Source organism: Engystomops pustulosus, chromosome 8 (genome assembly GCF_040894005.1).
Source record: "Engystomops pustulosus chromosome 8, aEngPut4.maternal, whole genome shotgun sequence".
NCBI lineage: Eukaryota > Metazoa > Chordata > Amphibia > Anura > Leptodactylidae > Engystomops > Engystomops pustulosus.
The window spans coordinates 52,269,508-52,295,285 of record NC_092418.1 but is presented as its reverse complement, the minus strand read 5'-3'; the positions used below and the strand labels follow the sequence as shown (position 1 = coordinate 52,295,285).

Genomic DNA, 25,778 nt, shown 5'->3' with positions numbered 1-25,778 from the left:
TGTCTGTAGCATCAGTCCCTGGGTAATGGATACAATGACTGTATTACCCTAAAAGTGAGTTGATCTGACTCCTCTGAAGGGATCCTACAGGTAGAGGGCCTTATTTGCAAGCACTCCCTTGCCTATATGTCGGCAGGGGTGTTGCATGCCCCCTAGGTAATTGAAAGGGGTTACCAACGCTGACCAGCGGCAGATGGCTTCCAGATGGTCCATGCACAAGACAGCATGTAGGGGTATGGATAGCAAAGGTGGCACTTACTAGAAAGTATTGGCTATGTGCAGTGCCGGGGACAAACCGCCCATGGTTCTGGAGACAGGCACCGGGGTTGGTGTCGGACTGGGTATACAAAAATACAAAGAATGTAATACAGTTAGTAGCTAACATCCTTTAACCTACTGTTGTGAGGGAAAGGTGTTGTGTCATGTCCTGTAATCCACGCCTTGCACCAAGGCCTGACAATTTGTTCGCAAACACTTTGTCCTTGGTGACAATATAATAAACCTTAAAGGTATATGTAGTGGATACAATACATTTTACCTGCCTGCCTACCTGACAGTCTTACCCTGGGTGTATGGCATCTAGGTGCTTCTAGGTCAGTGGTGGCGAACCTATGGCACGGGTGCCAGAGGCGGCACTCAGAGCCCTTTTTGTGGGCACTCGGGCCATCAGCACACCAGACAGGACTCAAAGAATCTTCCACCAGTTCCAAGCAACTTAAAGGATGCTGCTTTCAGTCATATATTAAAGTGATACTGACTTTGCTACTTGGGAATGTAGGCAGAAGAATGAGTAGACAAGGCCGAATTATCTTTGGAGGATCTTCTGCTGGCCCCACGATTCTCAGAGTACAGAGGGACACTGGAAAAAAGCTAAAATGTTGCAAATTTTCCATCTTGTCCTGAGGAGGCCAATATGATGTAATGTTGTTGAGGAACACCTCGCAATAAATAAGGGAGGTTTCGGGTTGGAGTCTGGGCGCTCAGCAGCTAAAAGGTTCGCCATCACTGTTCTAGGTGAACACCCCTGATCCTCTAAGGACCTGCAGTTTACAGAGACCACACTATGACTGAGCTCAGGTTCTAGGTGTAAGCCTGCGGTCAGGATTTACATACAAAGGACGGTCCGACACAGCCTTGACTACAATCCTGCAAAGCCTATGAAAAGTGTTATATTCAAACTTACTGGTATGACAGTTGTGCAAACATGAGAAACTCACATTGGCTTTGACAGCCTAATGGGTAAATGACTTTAAACATTACAAACGTTACTTAGAATGGCTACTCAGGGTAGCAAGGCGACAAAATGCAAAATGTCCATTTCCTCATTGATACCATCCGGGGCACGCATGTTCAGTTCGTCTGAGTAATTCGGGAGTTACATCTCCCCCCCGAATGTTTGTGGGCACCAAATCCAACCCCACAACTTTGAGGCCCCCAGTTTTTCCTGCATGAAAATTGCGGAAATGTGCCGCTACTGTTGAGAGTGCCTTACCTTGGCAAAAATGTGATCCCGCGTTGGAGATGCTGGAAAGGTGCTGCTGTATCCGTTTTCTAAGTTCCTGCGTGGTTTGCCCCACGTAGATCTTCCGACATGGGCATAAGAGGGCGTAGATGACATTCCTAGTTCTACAGTTCACGTAATTCCGCAAGGTATGGATCTGTGAAGAAATAGGGTGTACAAATTTTCGAGTAGCCGGCATCATGGGGCAAACCGAACAATTCCCACATGCAAAAGAACCTGTAAGTCTGATACCTCGTCCCAAGGGGAGAGTTGGTCGAATGAAGTGGCTATTGGACAGGTTGTCCTTAAGATTTTTGGCCCGTCTCGCTATGAGTGTCGGCTTCTCTGAGATCAGGGATCGTATGCGGGGCTCTGCTCGAAGAATGTTCCAATTTTTAGACAAAATTGTCCGAATGTTAGACCACTGGTTATTATAAGTGGTAACCACCCCTAGACGAAATTCGGTTGTGTTTTTCTTTTTGGTCAGTAGGTCTCCCCTGTCAGCATCTCGGGCTCAAAGATAAGCCTTGGAGATGGTCTTCTTGGGGTAACCCCTGTTCAGAAATCTTCCAGTTAGTTCTTGTGCATTTCTTTGGAAGTCACTTTGTAAGGAGCAGTTTCTTTTAACACGTATAAATTGTCCCACTGGTATGCCAGTTTTCAGATGATGTGGGTTATGGTGGAGTATGCTATTTGTTGAGGTCTTCTTACGGAACAAATCTGTAGTCAGTCCACCGTTACTTTTTGTTATTTTCAGATCCAAAAAGTTGACTGTCACCTGCGAGAAATGGGCGGTTAGTATTATGTTCCAGGGGTTGGTATTCAATTCAGAAATGAATGCCTGACAAAGATCTAAAGGTCCTTCCCATAACAACAAAATCTGTGCCAACTCCTAACATGTCTTTGGAATTTGTCGGATGGGTACACGTGCTCGCCCTCCCACCACCCCAAAAAGAGGTTGGCATAGGAGGGCGTGCACCGTGCACCCATCGCCGTCCCGGACACTTGTTTGTAAAATTTATGATCGAAGATGAAGTAATTGTGTCTCAGTATGAATTCCAATAGATCAAGGACAAAGGAGTCATGTCTTCGGTCCCCTGTACTGGTCTTATCCAAAAAGTAGGCCACTGCTGATATCCCATCACTATGTGCTATATTAGTATACAGGGACTCAACATCTAGTGTTACCAACCACGTACTCACCGACGTCTGCGTGTGTTGGATTTTCTGGATGAGATCTGTAGAGTCCCGTATATACGAAGGTAGTGCCAACACCAGGGTCTGTAAAAAGAAATCGACGTAACTACATGCTCCCTCGCAAAGGCCCCCTATTCCAGACATGATAGGTCATCCCGGTGGACGTGTCAAGGATTTGTGGACCTTCGGGAGCATGTAGAAAGTAGGTGTTTTAGGATGTAGAGGCATCAAAAAGTCGTATTCTTTTTTAGAGATGATGCCATATTGGAAGGCAGAATCAAGGAGGCGTTTTAGTTTACTCTGGAAAACTGTAGTGGGATTCGAGGGTAATGTCTGGTAGTACTGGGCATTCATCAATTGTCGGTCAGCTTCCATCAGATATAGATCAATGGGCCAAAGTACAATATTCCCTCCCTTGTCCGCCTCCTTGATTAGAAACTCTGAGTTGGACTTCAATGATCTTATGGCAAGCCTTTCTTCTCTGGTCAGATTTTCTCCACTATGATGATTAGTCGAAAGTGAGTTGATATCTTGGGACATACTGCTATAAAATAGCTGTATAGCAGGTATTAGTGTCAAATTGGGAGTGGCCTGGGATGGTAGGCGTAAGGGGCAAGTTCGCCTACCTGTATTCGCCGGTGCCTCGTTTTCTCTTAGGAGATCCAATAAGTCTCGAAAAGTCTGGCGGTCGGTTTCTGGTACTTCGTCCAATAGAGATGGTTGTTGATAGAGCACCTTAAAAGCCAGCTGTCGGCAAAACAAGAAAACATCTTTGATTAAATCAAATTTGTTCAATTGGTGCATGGGCGAAAAAGTTAATCCCTTACTTAAAACTTTTTGTTCAGCAGAAGAAAGTGTGTAATTTGAAAGATTGATGATCTGTAAGTCGTTTGTATTGGGGAGGTTGTTTTCTGTAGGATTGATTGTTAGTTCTTGTTCCTCCGTTTGTCCCGTTTGTATGAGGGGTACGGTCCCCCATAACGGCGGGTTCTTTTCCTTTGATTTATTGGATCTCTGTTTGCCCCTTCGGATCTTGTGTCTCCTTCGCTTGAGTCTGTAGCTAAAAAATCCTCGCTGGAGGACTGTTCAGTCAATTTATCAGTGGTAGTCACCCTGCTAGTGGTGAATCTACGATTCCCCTTGTGTGTCCATTTAAAGGCCCTATCCTTCTCAAAATCCAATTTGTCCCTGCGCATCCTATTTTTTTTTCCTTGGAGAGTATCCTTCTCCATCCTCTCTATCATCTCCTCCAGTTGGGCTTGGAACGGCAGTACTAACGTTGTTTTGTCAAATGTATTCAGCCTGTTCTCTAGTTCTTTAATTTTGTCCCTAGTGCGTGCCAGTGCCACTTTATCATGGGTAATTAGCAGATGTATTAATATACTGGAGCACTGTAACAGACCCTTTTCCCACATGATCTTAAATTCCTCATCCGGTTCCCAGGATGGGAAAATTTGTACCCTGAGGCCACGAGGGACTATATTGAGCTGTAAATATTCCTCCAAGCTCCTGATGTTCCAATAAATTCTAGTTTGAGTCTTATGTTCCTCCATAAGTTTGGAAACTGATTTAAAGTCACCATCCACAGGTGTCTCAGTATTAGGATCAAGGTCAAAGACTGACCCTCCCTGGCTGGACCACAGAGACTTGAGGTATTTCAAATCCATAATAAATAGTATTTGTGTGCCAGTGGCACTAACAGGCGTGCAATAATAGGTCCAAAGAAAAAGGCTCACATGGACAGGGAGAGCCCCTAACAACAATTGGCAAACACAAACAGTGACCTAGCACAACCTAATCAAATGTAGCTATTGCCGACACACTAATAACCAATTGATACATATGCCAAGAAAAAAGCCAGTGTGTCATCAGGCAAAGTATAATACAATAATGAAAAAATCTTTATTAATCTTAGGTTACATACAAGACATACAAGGAAGGCTCAAAGTTAAAATCACTTAAAACGTACCAAGTACATATAAGATGCAATGTTGGATACACATGTTAGTATAAACCAACCACACCCCCTCACACATAGGATAAAGTACTACTGAAGTAATCTGTAAACATCTGACTGTGTGTGCTAGTTAAGCCGAAGTATAAAGAATGAAGTCAAGGTGCCTATAACAAAGAAGTCAGTAAATCTAGCTTAAATACATTACGCTACACACTGTACCACAGTGTTCCGGTCAGGAAGTAAAGGGTCAATCTGTTTAGTAGCGAAGTTGTGGTGGAGGGTGAGATGAGCCTTAAGGGTTTGTAATTCAGACAAACCCTCCAAGGCTTGAGAGCATAGTGTGGCTTGATGAGGGACAAAGAGAGCTCATGGGAACAAGTTGCATTGGGGCGATTAATCAGGACGGAAGGCCACCAGTGTTAGGGAGTCCTCTTGTGCCGGTGTTTGTGTAAGGGGGAGGACTGGAGAATGGATGGTAGGTATGGGAGATGTTGAGGCAGAGGATCTGCTCTGCCAGGGATCCCCCATCTGGCCAAGTAGTATTCTGTGAGTGGGAGGGGTAGTAGTCCTCAGACACGAACATTTTTCGCACACAGGGTGGTCAACCGGTGTTGGAGTTCCTCTCCTGCTGGTGTCAGCATATGCTCTTGGAGATGGCTGTGGCTTCACTAGTTGTGGGTCCCCTATGAGGCCCAGGGAAGGGGCTCCAGTTCGACCAGGCAAGCTCCCAGTGGATATCGGGGCATTGCCAGCCTGAAACCACCCTCCAGGTGGGCAGAAGATGTTGGAGGTGCAGTCACCGGATGGGCCATGCCAGGCTCAAATCCTCCCCCAGGGGCCAATCGCTGGTCGGCACATCCAGATTCTGCCTTTGTGAGCTCAGAGGCTCAGGAGTATATGCACCACTCCAGAGTGCTACACCGGTCACCGCGACCGCGTGGGGATAGGGCCCTGACAGCTGGAGCCAGTGGAGCAGGTGAAGCCAAGGGACTCATACCTGGATCCTCTACAGGGAGTCTGGGCTCCTCGTGCACCACTGGTGTCAGTGTCGGCCTCGGGTTTGGCCTGTGGACAGGCTGGCTCCGTCTATCCCCTTTAGCTCCTCCGTGGCTGCGCTTTGCATCGCAGGTGGTGCGGCTCCCGCACAGAGCCGTGAATTCATCGGGGGATGGGGAAGCATCAGGGAGGCCACATCCTTCGGTACAGCAGACGCGATCTGTGACTAGGTCGTCTGCAGGGCTCCTCTCTGTCTGTGTGTCACAAGGTTGACAGTGTATCTCGGCTGTCACCTGGATTCTTTTTGCCGAGGGTCCGGGTGGTGCAATGTTTTTACTGTTTTAAAATGATAATATGTCTATTCTTAAAAAGAAACTACTCCAACATGAAGTTTAATGGATTACTAGATTAGACACCTTATATCCACAGGGTCTCAATGAGTAATGCAATTTTAATGTTTTTCTGTAAAAACTTTTCTAAAAATGTTCATTTGCTGTTTAAATGGTTGGTAGTAGACCAGGCTATGAGATAGGTTTAGGAAGAAATAAATGTATTAGTAGGTTAGAGGTACATAGGTGAAAGGTATTTAAAGAGTATCCTAGCCGGCACCATGCATGTCTGGGGAAGGAGGAGCCTGCTCCAAAACGTCATACAGAATGGGCGTTTGTTCTCTCTGTGACACCCTTGAAAGCTTAGCGTGGATTATGTTTTACATATGGACTATGGCATATTCATCCGAAGTATTTGTGCCTTTTATGTCTTTGAAATATTTATATACAAAAATGAAAGATTACGATTTGGATGTTCCTTTTTCTGAATTAATCACAAAGAGATAGCAAGGAGTGAGAGCCTTGTGGAATAGACCAGTATTCACACTAAGTGCTACTGTGGAGCAGTTTTGTAGATATTTTTGAATTTTTAGAATGTGCCATAAACTGAGGCTGTTAGTTCCTCTATGAGCATTATGTCACTGACCTGTGAGAGCCAGAGCAGACACAGAGGGAGAATGCATTAGACGGCACAGAAGTGAAATACATGAACGTGCAGCCATTATAAGGAAACAAAGAAGGGAAGGTTTGTACACTTGGAAGGAAATCTTGCTGTGCTGAATGAGGAAAAGGAATACGTCATGAGGCAAAGTGTAATCAACAATCTGCCTAATAGCGGATCATACAGCATCCCAGAAGGATGTCAGCTTTGGGCAGGACCAAAAGATGTGGAGGAACTTACCCTCCCCAGTTCACACCTCCAACAAATCGGGTCGGCTTCAGGGAATATAGAATGGAGCTGGATTGGGATCTGATACCACCTTGACAGCAATTTATAATTACTTTCCTGAAAGCAGGAACTGATATACGATTTGTGAGCTAAGGAGAAGATTCGCTCCCTTTCCTCTGGTGTGAACGTCACCTGGAGGTCAAGTTCCCACTGCAAGTTGAACCGAGGAGGGGGTTAATTCTCTGGGCTTTGTATAACCTTCTAAATAATGGAGATGCTGTGTTGTAGAGGTGCAGAGTCTGAGCATAACGATTCGAATGAGGAAGGGTTCGTCAAAAGAATCAGGAGGTGGTAGAGTTTGCAGGAATGTCCACACCGCAAAGGAGCTCCAGGGGCTCAAAGCCGAGACCCCGAGTCTGACATGTTGGGGAGAAATCTCCAGGAAGTTCCTGATTGGAAATGAGATACATTGTATATGCCTGCTGTCCTCCAGTTACAAAAGATGGGTTCTTCTAGACAGTGCAGAAAGTTAGGATGTCCCAGCATAGGGGACATGGCCGAGTCAGAGGAAAGGAGAGAACCCTTCACAGCATCTGAGTGGCAGATCTTCAGGATGGGCCATATGGTCGGGTGGTTATGCAGTCCTAGTGTTAAGGATTTGTCAAGCCAAGGGGAGACGGACAGAGGCACATGAGAAAAGTGCTGTTCGAGTGGCACCCAGGGCTTATTTTTAGAGTGGCAGAACCAATTTACCACCTTCATGAAATGAGTTGCTCTATAGGAGGATCTGATGTCAGAAAAGGTGTCCCTGTCTTTGGATCTATAGATGACCTCCCTTTATAATATTGCCGGGTCACCTACCCAAATGAACAAGTGTTGTATTGCTTGTATTGCACAGAAAAAAGGTGATGAAAGAGAAATGAGAAGCGCATGAAAAAGAAAAAGCATAAGAGGGCGGACGTTCATTTTGAAGATTGTACAATGACTTAGCCATGTATAGGTGTCTCTGCCCCAGGAGTGAGGTACGAAAAGGTAGCCCCCCTCCAACATATTTCACCACATATTGTGTCGTCCTCAGGGGTACTGGGGCTATAATGCAGCACACCAAAAGGAACGGAGTCTTTTATAAACTTCAACTCTGACGTGGTAAGTAGGGGACCGATTCCAGCATCCAACCACTGAGTTGGAGTCTCGATCTTATTATCCAATCAATGAGTGAGAAGATCCGTTAGGTCATCATTGGGGTCGCAGGCTGAGCGTGTCAATTTTTCATAGTGCCAATTTATGTTAGCTCAATGTGCATGACGGAGGACTTTGATAAAAATGGTCCATCGTGCATAATAGTTTGCTTAGGCTCCACTTTTTTTCACAAAGTTGAGGTAGTTCGCATGGCTATGGACTTCATCACTGGTAAGTTTCAAAGGTTTCATAAGGTTCATGCACATGACGGCGGACTTAGTCTGTATATCACATCCATTATTTCCATCGCACATGGCAGGAGTCTTAGACTTGTTCCCTTAGATTAAGAATATGTATGACATTGGTCTTCATTGATATTGATATAGTGCACATATTTAATATTAAAAACGTTGTTAAGATTACATGGAAAAAATTGGACACCTGTCCAACTGCTCGTTAACACTTAATTTCTAATCAGCCAATCACATGGCGGCAACTCAGTGCATTTAGGCATGTAGACATGGTCAAGACAATCTCCTGCAGTTCAAACCGAGCATCAGTATGTGGAAGAAAGGTGATTTGAGTGCCTTTGAACGTGGCATGGTTGTTGGTGCCAGAAGGGCTGGTCTGAGTATTTCAGAAACTGCTGATCTACTGGGATTTTCACGCACAACCATCTCTAGGGTTTACAGAGAATGGTCTGAAAAAGAAAAAACATCCAGTGAGCGGCAGTTCTGTGGGCGGAAATGCCTTGTTGGCGCCAGAGGTCAGAGGAGAATGGGCAGACTGGTTCGAGCTGATAGAAAGGCAACAGTGACTCAAATTGCCACCCGTTACAACCAAGGTAGGCAGAAGAGCATCTGTGAACGCACAGTACGTCGAACTTTGAGGCAGATGGGCTACAGCAGCAGAAGACCACACCGGGTGCCACTCCTTTCAGCTAAGAACAGGAAACTGAGGCTACAATTTGCATAAGTTTATTGAAATTGGACAGTAGAAGATTGGAAAAATGTTGCCTGGTCTGATGAGTCTCGATTTCTGCTGCGACATTCGGATGGTAGGGTCAGAATTTGGCGTCAACAACATGAAAGCATGGATCCATCCTGCCTTGTATCAACGGTTCAGGCTGGTGGTGGTGGTGTCATGGTGTGGGGAATATTTTCTTGGCACTCTTTGGGCCCCTTGGCACCAATTGAGCATCGTTGCAACGCCACAGCCTACCTGAGTATTGTTGCTGACCATGTCCATCCCTTTATGACCACAATGTACCCAACATCTGATGGCTACTTTCAGCAGGATAATGCGCCATGTCATAAAGCTGGAATCATCTCAGACTGGTTTCTTGAACATGACAACGAGTTCACTGTACTCAAATGGCCTCCACAGTCACCAGATCTCAATCCAATAGAGCATCTTTGGGATGTGGTGGAATGGGAGATTCGCATCATGGATGTGCAGCCAACAAATCTGCGGCAACTGTGTGATGCCATCATGTCAATATGGACCAAAATCTCTGAGGAATGCTTCCAGCACCTTGTTGAATCTATGCCACAAAGAATTGAGGCAGTTCTGAAGGCAAAAGGGGGTCCACCCGTTACTAGCATGGTGTACCTAATAAAGTGGCCGGTGAGTGTAAATACAATGCTAGGACCAGTACATAGATAAAAAAAATAAATGGATAAAAATGAACATGATCTAAAAACATGCATGATGAATAAATATAGTAAAGATATAGAACAAGAAAATCTGGATACAAATAAATATATAATATGGGTAAATGGTACCCAAATATCTTTTTAGAATGTACTATTGGACCTGATGAAGGGAACAGTCCTTTCCCAAAAGCGTAGTCCACTTTGCATATGAACTCTAAATAAAATATTGTGTCCTCCAAGCAGCGCATTGCAGACCCCCTTTTTTTCATTTCTCCAGTGAACTCACCAAGCCGTCACCTGCCAGTTTCGGATACTAGGTCTCATGCAGCAGCACTGTGAAGGCATGCCGCCCTAGCTTTATTCTAATAATTTATTAATCAATTATTCTTCCATATTCATATGTAGAAGACCCTATCCATCTATTCTGATATTTATATCCAAAAAGCAGATATGTTCATGTTGTATTTCTGACGTGAAGTGCATTCCAATCATATTGTCATTTAGACAACTGACAAATACTTTGAAGATGTCTCTGTCACCCTCCCACAGGATCAGGACATCATTGATGTACCTTCCCCAGTAAAATACATGTTTTGTGAACTGTGCTATGTCTTCTGAAAAAACTATAGTAGATTCCCACCACCCTAGAAAAATATTTACGTATGTGGCTGCACAGATGGTCCACACAGCAGTGCCATTCACCTGATGGTAAAAAAGGCACTGCCGAAGAGGAAATAATTGTGAGTTAGAAGAAATTGAAGTAGTGAAACCAAAAAAGTGTTATGTTTTCTGTACTGTAATTATTTTTTGTGCTCAAAAAATAAGTTACTGCTTTCAGTCCCAGTAACTGCTGTATATTGCTATACAGGACCTCTACATCTAAGCTTGCCAGATAGGTGTCCCATGTCACCATTATGTAATTTAGTGATAACATAATTTTTATCTCATAGGTATGATGGCAACGAAGTAACAAATGGGCGTAGCAATTTGTCAATATATTAGCTTATTCTTTGAGTGAGGCTGTCCGTTCCCGAGACAATCAGTCTCCCGGGGATGAGTTTAGTCTGTTTATGCACTTTTGGTAAATCATAGATTGCTGGTATCATTTGCTTTTTGGTAAATAAGTACTTAAACTTGTCTTTCGAGATCATACTCTCCTCCAGAGCCCCCATTAGTAGCGCCGATAGATCCTGTACAAACCTAATGGTTGGATCTCTCTCCAATAGTTTGCAGGTGTTTCTTTTGGCCAATAGGCGCTTGGCCATATTGACAAAGTTGTCTCTGTCCATCATCACCGTGTTCCCACTGTTATACTAGGGTTTAAACACTACCTCATCCAGGGCTACCAGTTCATCCAATGCTTTCCTTTCCTCACTGTTTAGATTGGAGGCTATCAGTTTTTTATTTGGTTTTATTTTTTCAAGTTCCCCCGATACCATTTTGATAAAAACTTTGATGATTAACTACTGTGAGAACAGAGGTGCACTTTTGCATTTTGGCTTTAAATTAGGTAATGGTGGAGCAACGTCGGTAGGTTTTACTTGGTTTTCCTGCACCAATTCTGAAAGGAGTTGTTCCAACCCCTCATTGTTTACAGTTGGTTCTGTCCCTAAATGTGTATGGTGTTTATGTAATGCTACCTTTCGGGCATCTTTTATCCAAGAAAACCTATTGAAACTAGGTACTGGGATAAACGGTAGAATAGTGAGGATCTCCTCACTCATGGATTGGATTGTAAGATCGAGCCTCCAACCCTGTGGTTGGATGCTGGAATCTGGCCCCCACTTACCACGTCAGAGTAGAAGTTTATAAAAGGCACCGCTCCGTTTGGCGTGCTGCATTATAGCCCCAGTACCCGTGAGGACGCCACGATATGTGGTGAAACATGTGGGGGGGAGGGGCTACTGTGTTAATGTTTTTAGATCAGCAGTGTTGACAATTTGCTCTATTAGAGAATAAGAAGAATTGTTGTGAATTTAGTGAGTGGTGGAATAAAAATCTATAAGCTAGAATATTGTGTGTAGTAGTCCTACTCCCTCAAAACGCCGAGGGTGGACGAGAGGGAGAATATTAAATTACTTGTTTCACATACGCAACATCATTGTGGAGACCAGGATCATTAGGGAGAGCAGTGTACCCTTTGATGAACTTGTGAAATCGATTAATTGGGTAGATGTGAAATGATTTCACACATGGAATAAATACTAGTACCACACACAATCACACTCTAATACTCGGTAGCTATACCTTACTCGATCCTTGACATGGAATAGAGGCAAAAAAAAAGTGTGTCTATGCTTATAGTGACCATTTTGTTCAAATTGTGAATTAGGAAAGATATAAATCTCTCTCCTGTGATTAGGGAAATAGAGACGAGACATCTAGTGACCACTAGACATCACAATGATAATATTATGATAGCACCAAGTATATATGTAAAAAAATAATCACTGACTATATTATTTAAGACTACCCCTCTCTGTAATCTAGAAGATGCAACCAAAAGATATCCATCTTTTACATGTACTAATAAAAGTTATATTTTAGGGACAAATGGTTATAGATGTCCTAATTGGACAATGTTCTTTTCTCTCATCAAACCATAATGCAGAACTTAAACCAGTTCATTTTTATTTAAGAATCCAAACATAAAATTCAAATCCAGTGGTAACACGTTTCAGGATTAACCCTTCATCAGACCATAACTGAAGATAGATAATAATAAAAAGTACAACTGTGTAAATATATGAAAATACAAATAAAAATGATATTAATAAAAGAAAATAAAACAAAATAAAACAAAATAAAAGTACCAAAATACATAAACACAAAAATACAAGTAAAAAGTAGGGACCATGATAGTGAGGAAACATGATGTAATGATATCTACCATATTTCTAAAATAGCCACCACATTTAGTTAATATAAATAGTCATGTTGTTGGAATATGTATATTTACAGTATCCACCACATTTGATTGATACAAATAATCTGATCATTACGCTATGGCAGAAAATAGCAGATTGTTGGAAATGAACATCATCACTCAACCATATATAGCTAATCCATTACTAAATAAATAAATTAGAATAGATAAATAAATAAATCGATACAAATATAAATAAAGATAGTGTTTCGGGTGCTCCTGCGACCCACATCTCAGGTCACAGGCGTACGCTTGCCCCTCTCTGTGGCGGCATCCCGGCCTTGCTTACCTCTCTACGCTCCTGCTCCTGTCCCGGTGTCCTAGCACGCACGTCCCCACTCCCTAGGGTGCAAGTGTGAGGGCACTCACAAATTTAACGGGCGCTGGCCACTTCCTAGTATTGTTGAAAACCCGGCTTCTCCCAGCATCCCCCGCCGGATCTTTGCGCTCAATGCCTCAGAGAAAGCTATTTCCTGTGACTTATATATATCTTTCGTAATTCACAATTTGATAAAAATGGTCACTATAAGCACAGACACACTTTTTTTTTGCCTCTATTCCATCTCTGGTGAAAGCCAGGTGCCACTAAGATTCCGGTCCCAGGTGTCAGTTTGTGTCATCATCTGCGGTGGTCCAGGAGTCCACTACCCCAGAAGCCTGACATATAGATTTCCAATCGGGATAATAATTAGATGTCGTCACTAGAATATGGAACTATATGGAACCGTATGGAACCATGGAGAGGGCTCACGAACCGCATGCAAAGCAAAGACTTACAAAGATTGAGGGTGTTATCCGCCAGCTGTCTCATTTTAACCCATTCATTAGAATGTGCGATTTGCACATTTTAATGAATGAGGTGGAAAATCCCAATGTACTGCCATACTGCAGTATGGCAGTATATGGTAGGAACAATCAGACAACACAGGGTTAAAGTACCCTGTGGAGTCTGAAAAATAGTAAAAATTTCTAAAAAGTAAAAAAAATAAAATAAAAAACATAAAATATAAATAAACAGTGAAAATCATAAACACATTATGTATTGCTGTGTCCAAAAATTCCTGATCTATCGAGAACGGTTTTTCACTACGTTTAACTCCTCAATTAAAAATAGCATCCAAAATCGAAAATGGCACTTTTTTGCCATTTTGAAAAATATTAAAAATTCTATAAAAAGTGATCAAAAGGTTGTGCAGTCTTACAAATGGTAGCTTTTAAAACACCATCAAAAGTCACACAAAATGACACCACCCACAGCTCCATACACAGAAGCATGAAAAAGTTATTAATGGCAGAAGATATTTTTTGTACAGGTGGTATTAACTTTTGTAAATGTATGAAAACATTATAAAACCTATACAAATATTCGTATCCCCATGATTGTACCGACCCAAAGAATTAAGTAGACATGTCATTTAGGGCTCACAGTGAAAACCGAATAATCCAAGCCCGCAAATGCGTTTTTACACCATTTTTACTGCAATTGGAAATTTTTCCCCGTTTTCCAGTACACAGCATGGAATATTCAATACCATTACTATGAAGTGCAATTTGTTATGCAGAAAACAAGCCATCACAGAGCTCTCAACGTGTAAAAAGTAAAAAGATTTTTCAAGATTTTTCAAGGTGGGGAGTGAAAAATGGAAATGAAAAAACAAAAAAGGGCCAGGTCGTTAAAGGACACCTGTCATCAGGTCTCTGCCACTAGTCCTGTCACCTCTACCTGTTGGAGCAGCTCACAACGATCCATCACAGCCTTTATCTAGTTATTGCATACATGAATCATTGTAAAATCATCTTTTCTTTATTATGTAAATGAGGCTGGTCACATGGTCAGAGGCAGTGATGTCACTCCTGTTCCCCCTCCCCTCTCCTCCCCCTGCTCAGGTCTGTGTGTAATGTATAGCAAAGCATTGCTGGTGTCTGTGCTGCATCTGCTGACATGCTCTCCCTCCTAATACACAGAGACACAGATATCATCTACACAAGTACCTGACATGTTCTGCTATACACATGTGTGAGACACAGACATCAGCTACACAAGTACCTGACATGTTCTGCTATAACATGGCTGCCTGGAGCTGTTGTATATCTCCCATACACACACAGGCTGCAGGGGGCGTGGCCAGAGGCACACCATTGTACAGCCTCACATCATTATACAGGCTGTCAGTCATGCACTGGGGGTGTGGCTGTACCTCCCACTCATGAATAAGCTGGACTGCATGAATATGATAATGACTCATTGGACATTTCACAGGTCATTTGCATACCTCATTACTTAGGTTTACAGGCATGTAGAGGGACAATGAAGGGATAGAGGCAATGCTTTCTAATGGCAGTTTATGAAAATCTATTTAGATTAGGGGGGTTATTTTGCATGACGGGTTCTCTTTAAGGGGTTATATTAATGGGAGACTCAATATTAATGTTTAGTGGATACATAATAAATTATATTTATAACATGAGGAAGGAGAGAGGGCCAAGTGTAGAGGTCTGGTACTTACATTGGAGAGCAGGAAGGGACAGGCGCCGGCACCGCACAGTAGGACAGGGAGAGCGGCGTCTGCGCACAAGCATTTTCTAAGGCACGATACTCAAAGATCCGGCGGGGCATGAAGGAAGAGGCTGGCAAATTATTAGATTGCCAGATGGCCAGCACCAATTAGTGGACACTGGCCCTTTAAATCTTTAGAACTAAGAGCGTGCCCTAGGAGGTGGGGACATGGGCGCCGGGTCACAGGAGACAGCGCTGGAACATGGACAGGTGAGTGAGCCTGCCCAAAGCAGATTGTTACATGTACCTGTACAGAACCAGGTGAAGCGCTCAGACAGAGCAAGTTGTTGTGCCGCTTTATACACATAAAGAATTTTGAATTGTGGCAATAAAAAACCCTATTACTCTAATTTTCAAATTCCTTGAGTTCATGTGTCCTGAGATGTAAAACCCAAATTGGAGAAGTGCTGTGCTTCACTTAAGTTTATGATTGGAAGTTGTTGGTGTGACCAGGGGGAGGGGGAGCCTTTTCCTACACCACCTCCCCCCAGCCTCAGCTTAATTGGCCTAACTGAGCTAGGCTGTGTACAATCCCACAGGTTGTGTCCGTACTTCAATGGAACACTGCAGACAGATCGACTCAAGGCATCCCCCCCCCCCACACACACACAAACTCTATACAGACAAAGGGCCATAAACTCCAAAGTTGAATAGGGACAGTTATGAAGTTATGGTCCATCTCCCCAGAAGAATAAATACATTTATGGTTTGGGGATATTCTGGTGATCAAGGAGGTGAGATTTGCGGGGCTCAGGCACCTACAAGCAGAGTAGGATCTTAAGGTGTGGGTTCCATTAGCCAACACACACATGGGTAAAAAACTTGCTGAACTGCTGTAACTTGTAGTGCTACCTTGTAGTTTGTACTCTGTGTTATGGTATATATCCCAACTGTATGGATTGTTTACTGCCTTGACCAGTTTACAGGCGGGGAATCATGCTGCATACAAGACCCTCATGGCTGCTGCAAAAAGGTGAGAGCGGGCAGAGGCTGCAGAACGGAGGGAGCAAGCCCAGCTGCAGATGATCCAGCTACGACGTTCTGCTCCTGCTAGTCCAGTTATGCTGGAGAACCTGAGGACTGAGGACTTTCCCCTTCTGGATAAAGGTACTGACTTGGACACCTTTTTGCTAGATTTTGAAAAATCTTGTCAACAGCACCATGTGCCTGCAGACCAATGGGTTTAGTACCTTACCCCTCGTCTCAGAGGGAAGGCCCTGGAGATATTTGGCTATTTGTCTAGTGAGACCACCCTGACCTATGAGGACATCAAACAGGCTCTGGTACTTCAGTACAACTTGACCCCTTAGACCTACTGGAAGAAGCTCGAGAGTTTGCAGCGGGGGTCTGCTGACAGCTGGACTAACCACACAAGGGCTCTTCTCCGAGCAGTGGACCAGTGGACCTCAGAACTGGGACTTTCCAGATTCCAGCAGCTGAAGGAGCAAATCGCCATCGAGCAGTTTTTTGTGGAATTGCCCAGAGGAATTACAGCAGCACCTTTGTAACCTGAAACCCAAAGAGGCTTTGGAAACAGCTGGCCTGGCAGACGAGTACAGCAACAATCGGACTCTGGAAGCCAGGAGACCTGCAGGTTGGACAGGGAGTAAGACGAACATCATCCCTGTTACCCCTACCCTTGCAACCAAGGAGGCAGCTGCACATGCTACCCTCTCCACATCAGTGGGTGAAAACCATCTGTGTCATTTTTGCAGACAGCCAGGACACTTCAAGGCCATGTGTTCACAGCGCCAGAGAGGCTCAGGACCGTCCATGACACCATCTCGTGTTTTTTTTGTGGGTGGGGGTGGTGGGAGGTCCCATGATAATTTGCAGCTCGTCACCATAGGCCAGGCCATGGGACTGAGAAACTCTGGGGCTGGGTTAACCCTTGTACATCTTGAACTGGTGTCCCCACAGGATTTGATACCCGGGAAAACCCTTACTGTTTCTGGAATTAGAGGAACAGAAACGACACTGCCTATTGCCAAGGTGTATTTGGACTGGGGTGCGGGCATGAGTGTGCGTGTCACCTGACCTTCCTGTGAGTGTTCTGCTGCGAATGGACTTGGGCCAACTAGTGTCACAGTATGTGACCCCAGAATCATCAGGGACTGATCGCTCAGAGAGCAATATCAAGCCTGCCGCTGTAGCTGACGCTGTGATTGATCGTTATGACGTTGATATTGTCAACCGGCAGAAGACGTGGGTTTTTTTTCTATTCTGACCATGTCGAGTCAGGGGGTTCAGGTAAGAGGGCCTGCAGGTGAGGAAGGGAAGGGTCTTCCCAGCAAGGACCCCCTGCAGGGCCCATTACCAGCTGGACTGTCTCAAGACACAGAAGACAGGGGATAGTGTGCCCTGAGCTTGCTCTAACATCTGTCCCTTCCTATAGCCCCCCCCACGCTAAACCGTGGGTAGACTACTTGAAGACTCAGAATACACTAGATAAGTACGGGAAGGAAACAACACTTAAAAATCACTTTAAATCACTTCCTGCGCCTCTCAGAACCCATGCGTTCTGGGAGTGTCTATAAAAGGATAACTAAGTGACCATACGTACCCTTTAGGGGTCCGGAACATTGCGGTTTCCTTCACAGTTGGCATTTAGCTTCATGCACCATCTATAACCCATCACCTTGCAATTATATACCAAGACATGAATGGGGAAGAACTGGAGTCACTGATGCAAACAGAACCCAAGGTGGAGAGAGAGGTCTCATCTTGATGAGCAGTCCTTCTACTACTCTAAATGAGCAAACCTACTACTACCCTAAATTAGCAAACATAGTAGCAAGATTAATTTTTCCTCAAGTCCATGGATAACCTTATAAAACTGAACGTGTCTACAGAGACATATCTATATGCTTACTGAAAAACCTCTATCCAATAATTGATACCAATTTTCAGCCATGAGAATTTGTCTATCTATTTGTACATATCTACAAGATTAGAATATACCATTAAACAATATACCATTAAAAGTGTAGGCAGTAAACAAAAAAAAATGTCAGATGTTAAGAAGTGTAAAAACCAATTTGAATAAAGAGGAAATATTTTATTCTGTAAACAAAAGATTATAAAAAGTGAAAAAAACATTGTTTATAACAGTAATAAAAGTAAAGATTTTAAAACTAAAAATATGCCTACATTTTGTGCAAATACATATACGGGCACATTTACTTACCCTTCCCGTTGACGCCGCCAATCCGGAATGTCCCACGAGGATTCGGAGCTGCCGTGATTTACTAAGATCTTGTGTCCAGTTTCCTGCATGTGTTGCTTCCCCACCTAGGTCCACCGGAGTTCACCATATTCTGCCCGATGCATGGAAGTGCTGATCTTGCGACACAATTTTGAAAGCTAAATTTCACGGTTTGTCTGAATCAGTCGGGTTGTCCGACAGCCAAGGCCCCGTTTTGTCGCATGATTGCGTGCGCCAAAAAAAAGAGAGAACATACAGTTGTAAAAAAACAGGTGAGGATACACTGGGGCTCATTTACTAAGGGTCCGAATGCCACACTTTTGTCGGGTTTCCCGAAAATTTCTACTTTGCGCCGAATTGCCCTGGGATTTTGGCGCACGCAAAAGAATTTTTGCGCATCGGCGCCGGCTTGCATGCGACAGAAATCGGGGGGCCGGCCGTCAGACAACCCGACGGATTCGGACAAACCGCGGAATTTAAAAAAGGATTTGTGTCACAAGATCAAGCACTCGCATGCACCAGGAATAAGTGGGTGAACTCCGGCGGACCTCGGGGCAGAAGCAACGGATGCAGGAACTTGGACGCACAGTGTTAGTGAATCGCGCCCCAATATGCACTGCACACGTTCACGGACACAATACTAACGTGCCATAAAACTCGGGCAGACACTTTCTAAATACATGTGTAAACAGTTTGCACATGCTTTTCAGTGCAAAGTCAGAAAGAAAACTGGCACAAAAACTTTAATAAGTGTGATCCATAATAAGGTTTTAGCTACAATAAACTGCCACCAGAGGCGTCGCTGAGTCAAAAGATCAGGGGCCTGTGCCCTGGATCTTTTGACTGGAGCCCCAAATGTCTCCGGGTCAGCAGGACACTTGCCCCGCTGTTCGGGAACATTTCCTGACCCTCATCACAATCTGCGCCCTCGGGATGCAAATAGTGATCAGTCAGCTCTATTTATCACTACGCATAGCAGGAGTGACTGACGCAACCACACAGTTTCTCTTGTACCAAGTAGCTCCTGGCGGGAGCAGGAGGTGCTAGGTGATGACATTACCGTGCCTCAGTCCTCCAGTACACATCAAGAAGACAGAGGCAAACATGACTGTTTTTTTTTCTTCTTTTAATTATGCAGTGGAAGATTTAGGGGACATTGCGGGATACTGTAAGACCATTATTGAGGGCTGCAGGGAAAATTACTGGAGGCTGTTGGAGACATAATTTAGTGAGGCTGTGAAGACATTACTGGTTGAGCTGTGGGGGGCATTATGAGGCTGTGGTGGACATAACTTACTGTGGGGTACACTACATGCTGTAGGTATTATTAGGTGAGGGGCTTCTTCAGGTGGATGTGATTAGGTGGAGAATTATTTAGTGTGGCCACATTGAGTGGGAATTAGTGGGGGGCCACAGGTGTTAAGTTTGGATTGCATTTTTACTTGTTAGGCCACACTTGTTAGGGAACATTATTAGGTGCGTCGAACCATGAGGGAGGTGTAATGTTAAAGGCGATTTTCCACAAAACAAGTTAGGCCCTACAGGATAGGGCCTAATTTGCTGGTTGATGGTGGTCTCAGTGATAAGAATCACACAGATCATGAGAATGAGGTTTCCGGAGCAAGGCTCATGTCCGTGCACCTCTATTCATCTGTTTGAGTTAAGTATGGGGTCATATACTGTGGTAGGGCAGTGATTATCAGGTTTGTTATAAAGTGTGGGGGTCAGAATGAGGACCATGTACTGTGTGTAAACCAGTGTACATTGTGTGTATATATAATAGTAAAGGATTAGGTTCAGGATTGTTGTCTCCTGGTGTAGGAGGGCAAAATTCACCAGCACACAAACAATTCACAGTCCACACTGTGCAATTCGATTACAACTAACCTCTGACAGTTTTATTTGGCAGTGATACAAAATAAACAAAACATCAAAATAAAGCCTATGCCTCTCTGGCACTAACTAGAAACAGAGGTTCCCTACCTCACCAGGTGCTGCCCTACAGACAGGTGCCCCAAAACTCACTGTATTTCAGATCACTGCCACAACTCCACCGCCCTTTGGCATGGCCTGTCTCTTCTGCAGGGTGTCTAATTAAACTCAGACAAACCCAACTTTCCCAGGTCTGTCTTCTATTCGTTTTTCTTTTAGGCAAAATATAAATTTCAAGATGGTAGTTACTCTCCACACATCTACTGTTCTGCTGGACACACTTCTCATTGTAAGAAGGTTTTAACAGTCTAGGAAAACTATGCTTTATCACCTGAAGATTATCACTTTTCTTTTTACATCTTGTAGACCGAGAGGATTTTGAACTTCTATCTTGAAAATTGGATTGCAGACTTCTCTATGGTTTCCCCAAACCATTTTTCCTCTCTTTGTAGTTCACATTAATTTTCAATTTCTTCTTCATGAGCGGTGCACACACTGGATCCATTCTCCATGATGGCTCTTTGGTTGACAGGACATTTAGTTTAGGCCGTGTTTCCATCCCCCCACTTTTAACTTGAAGTGCCTGGTAATTCTCTGTCAGAGGTTATGTGTGACCCAACAGATTCTTCGCTTCTGATATACATTTAATGGCCATATTCTCATCATACAAATGAAGCTCACCTTCAAGTAACAGGTACCTGCAGAAACTGGAGATTTTCTAGATCAGTCCATTGTTCCTAAATATTTGGAACAATATTCGGCACCTCACCCACTTCACAAACACCTTCTGGTGACCATAGTAGGTGTTTCAAGATGATGTTGCTTCCTCATATCGCTTTGTAAACCATCGCACAAGTCACCCACATCTGTCCGACTCTGAATAACACAGCTGTCTTCTCACCATCTACTTGTAGTGATTTGTATTTAATCCTCTCAATACTGAGAGTTTGGGGTGTACACTTGCCCCTGTACCTGGGCCATGCACTGGGTTACCAGCAACAGTGCTTTGATATTTCCAACAGCTTACCTCTAGGTTTATTCAAAGGAAGTTTGGAGTCGGTGGCTGTTCATGTTTACTCACATACTACTGTTGTCTCCACTTTTGGCTCACTCTAGTGCTTCCATTCTATCCATACACAAATTCAGACTTCATGTGATCTTGCATCATTTGAGGTTTATAGACACAATCACACTGGTCAGTTTTCAGCCTGGTTACATTTTTGGGAAACGTTTGGTACAGCACAATTGTTTTACACTCATGGAAGCAAACACCACATTTTCGGTGCTTCCAGTCTTGTCCTTTAAACTTACATACGTGAACATCTTATTCACTTTTCTTTGTAACAAATGTTTACATCAAAGGATAAACAGATATCAATCTTCACCCCATGCTTCTGCAATATGTGTTTTTTCACAACATCTTTTTTTGAAAAACACATGAGAAATACAGCATTCATATAGCTTTTTACCTAAACCAGTTATCATATGACCTAAATTTTTGTGGACCGCTCTTCTGACATTGTTCACACTTGTATTCTTTGAACAAGCCTCCTCATAAGCCTCAGGTATAGCAGATGTCTGGTCTCCAGCAGTCTTTTCTTACTTGAGACTCCTAAATCAGAGACTGACATGAGCTATACATACATCCTACAGATTCTTCGAGAGGAAGTCATTTAGAGAAACATATGTCAGTAGGCAAAAATATATTATCGGTCTGTTCATAGACTTCATCACTAGAGATGAGTGAACTTCGAGCATTAGCGTACAACTGCTCGTTGCTCGGACGAATACTTTGCCCGCTCGATAAAATGGCATCTCCCGCCGTTGTGATTTTTGGCGGCCAGAAACAATAAACACAAAAAAAAATTTTAAGTTTACACTTTAATATGGAAACCCGAGGGCTAGGGGTAGAGGACGAGGGCGTGGACGTGGGCGTCCAACTACAGCAGGGGTCAGAGGCCATGGTCCTGGGCGGGGAGAGACACCACCTGCTGATGAGGGAGCAGGGGAATGCCGCAGAGCTACACTCCCCAGGTTCATCATGTCTCAAGTTACTGGGACTCGTGGTAGAGCACTGTTGAGGCCAGAACAGTGCGAAGAGGTGATGATGTGGATTGCGGACAATGCTTCTAGCCATTTGTCCACCAGTCAGTCTTCCACGCAGTCCACCCATGTCACCGAAATCAGCACTCCTCCAGCTCCTCCACTTCAGCCTCGTTCCCCCCAGTCTGCCCCCTCCCATACTCTGAGGAACTGTTTTCTGGACCCTTCCCACAGTCACAAACCACTTGCTGCTGAGCTATTTTCCGATGCCCAGGTTTTCCACCGGTCGCAGTCTGTGGGTGATGATGACATTATTGACGTAGTGGAAGAAGTGTGTAAAGAGGTGTCGGACGATGAGGAGACATGGTTGTCAGACAGTGGTGAAGTTGTTGTCAGGGCAGGAAGTCCGAGGGGGGAGCAGACTGAGGGATCGGAGGATGATGAGGTGACAGACCCAAGCTGGGTTGATAGGCCGGGTGAACACAGTGTTTCTGAGACGGAGGCGAGTCCTATAGCAGAACAGGTTGGAAGAGGCAGTGGTGGGGCCAGACGGAGAGGCAGGGCCAGAGCTGGTGCATCAGCGCCAAATGTTTCACATAGTCAAGCTCCCGTGGCTCGGGCTAGATTTTCAGAAGTCTGGAGGTTCCTTAAAGAAACACTGGATGACCGACGGACTGTGGTGTGCAACCTGTGCCAAACCAGGATCAGCAGGGGTTCCACCACTACTAGCTTAACTACCACCAGTATGCGCAGGCATATGAATGCTAAACACCCCACTCAATGGCACCAAGCCCGTTCACCTCCGGCCGGGCACACCACTGCTCCTTCCCCTGTGTCATCTGCTAGTCAGCCCCCTGCCCAGGACCCCTGCCCAAACACCTCCCGTGCGAAAACCCCATCTTCGCCTCCACGATCCTCCACAGCATCCACCAGTGTTCAGCTCTTCATACCCCAGACGCTGGAGCGCAAAAGGAAGTATAGTGCAACCCACCCACACGCCCAAGCCCTCAACGTCCACATCTCCAAACTGCTTAGCCTGGAGATGTTGCCCTATAGGCTGGTAGAGACCGAGGCCTTTCGAAACCTCATGGCGGCGGCCGCCCCTCAGTATTCGGTCCCCAGCCGCCACTACTTTCCCCGATGTGACGTCCCAGCCCTGCACAAGCACAGAGTCAGAGAACATCATCCGTGCCCTGACCAACGCCGTTTCTGACAAGGTCCACCTGACCACGGACACGGGGACGAGTGCTGCTGGGCAGGGCCACTATATATCGCTGACGGCACATTGGGTTATCTTGGTGGAGGCTGGGACCGAGTCTGACCCTGGGGCTGGTCATATACTGCCTATGCCGAGGATTGCGGGGCCTACCTTGGTCCAGGTCTCAAAGGCCTACTATGCCTCCTCCTCCTCCCACCCCTCCTCCACCTCCTCCTCTGAATTACCATCCATGGGCATGGTGCCATCAGTCGGTAGCTCTAGGCACAGCAGCAGTGCCATCGCTAAGCAACAGCAGGCGGTGCTCAAACTGCTGAGCCTAGGCGATAAAAGGCACACCGCCCAAGAGCTATCACGGCGCAGACTGATCTGTGGCTGGCACCGCTGAACCTGAAGCAAGGCATGGTTGTGTGTGACAACGGCCGTAACCTGGTGGCGGCTCTGCAACTCTGCAGACTGACACATGTGCCATGCCTGGCCCATGTGTTAAATCTCATAGTTCAGCGTTTCCTCAAGACATACCCCAATCTGTCTGATTTGCTCACGAAGGTGCACCGCATCTGTGCGCATTTCAGGAAGTCCAGCACAGATGCTGCCACTCTCAGGGCAGCGCAGCGCCGCCTCCAACTGCCGCTCACCGACTGTTGTGCGACGTGCCCACGAGATGGAATTCAACATTAACCATGTTATGCAGAGTTTACCAGCAGCGCAGAGCAATTGCAGACTGCCAGATGTCAACTTCCACCAGAACTGGTAGTCAGGTCAGTCAGCTTCCTCAAGTCTACAATGAGGAGTGGACGTGGATGTCTGATATCTGTCAGGTGCTGAGTAACTTTGAGGAGTCAACACAGATGGTCAGTGGCGATGCCGCCATCATCAGCCTCCCCATCCCGCTGCTTGGCCTGTTGAAAAACTCTCTGGTCAGCATGAAGTCGGAAGCTTTGCGCTCGTCACAAGAGACGGGGGAAGAAGATTCCCTTGTTGATAGCCAAAGCACCCTTAGGTCTGTTTCTCAGCGCATATCAGAGGAGGTGGAGGAGGATGAGGAGGAAGAGGAGGAGAATGTTGGCGAGACAGAAGAGGGGACCATTGTTCAGTCCTTCACTGTTCAGCGTGTATGGGCAGAAGAAGAGGAGTTGGAGGAGGAGGAAATGGAGAGTCAGGCCAGTGAGGGGAGTGAATTCTTGCGCGTATGGCAGATTTCATGCTAGGCTGCCTATCCCGTGACCCTCGCGTTCAAAGAATTTATTCCAGCACCGATTACTGGGTATTCACTCTCTTGGACCCACGGTACAAGCAAAATCTTTCCACTCTCATCCCTGGAGAGGAAAGGAGTGTGAGAATGCATGAATACCGGCAGGCCCTGGTGCACAAGCTGAAACAGTATTTCCCTTCTGACAGCGCTAGCGGCAGAGGGCGTACTTCTGCGGGACAAGTAGCGAGGGGGAGTAGGCGAGCAGGCAGCTTGTCCAGCACTGGCAGGGGTACGCTTTACAAGGCCTTTGCCAGTTTTATGTCACCCCAGCAAGACACTGTCACCTGTCCCCAGTCTCGGCAGAGTAGGGCTGATCTTTACAGAAAGATGGTGAGGGAGTACGTAGATGACCATACCATCGTCCTAAATGATCACACAGCTCCCTACAACTACTGGGTTTCAAAGCTGGACATGTGGCACGAACTGGCGCTGTACGCCTTGGAGATTCTTGCCTGCCCTGCCGCTAGCGTGTTGTCCGAGCGGGTTTTTAGTGCAGCTGGTGGCATCATCACCGATAAACGTACACGCCTGTCGACTGACAGCGCTGACAGGCTGACACTTATGAATAAAGCCTGGATTTCTCCGGATTTTCATTCTCCACCAGGTGAAAGAAGCTCAACCTGAATAATGTATGCACTTCTCCTCCTCATTGTCCTCCTTCTCCTTCTCTTTGTACACTAAAACAGAGGAAACTGGCTATTTTTTGCCAGGGCCAACTGGCTCTAGCTATAGTACTCTATGTATTTAATTTTTCTGGAGGGCCACCTACCCGGTCCTCTGTTTTAAACAATTTTTGGGAAAGCCACATACAGGCACTCAATCTATTAAATTTTTCTGGAGGACCACCTACCTGCTCCTCTAGTTTGAAAACATACATATACACATACAGGCACTATCCAAATTAAAATGTCTCCATAGCAGCCTCCACAGCGTCGTCTTTT

The 25,778-nt window shown here is 45.1% G+C and overlaps 1 long non-coding RNA gene across 2 annotated transcripts; it reads right to left on the bottom strand.

Moving 5' to 3' along the window:
• Nucleotides 1-1,359: 1,359 nt before the first annotated feature.
• Nucleotides 1,360-4,289, bottom strand: LOC140076248 (uncharacterized). 2 transcript variants are annotated; one of them, XR_011849538.1, is made up of 4 exons: nt 3,325-4,289; nt 2,705-2,782; nt 1,754-2,279; nt 1,360-1,658 (listed from the first exon to the last, which is right to left on the bottom strand). It is a non-coding gene; the product is annotated as an uncharacterized lncRNA (long non-coding RNA). The 2 variants fall into 2 exon arrangements; XR_011849537.1 differs by having other exon boundaries at nt 1,360-2,279.
• Between the last annotated feature and the right edge of the window lie 21,489 nt (nt 4,290-25,778).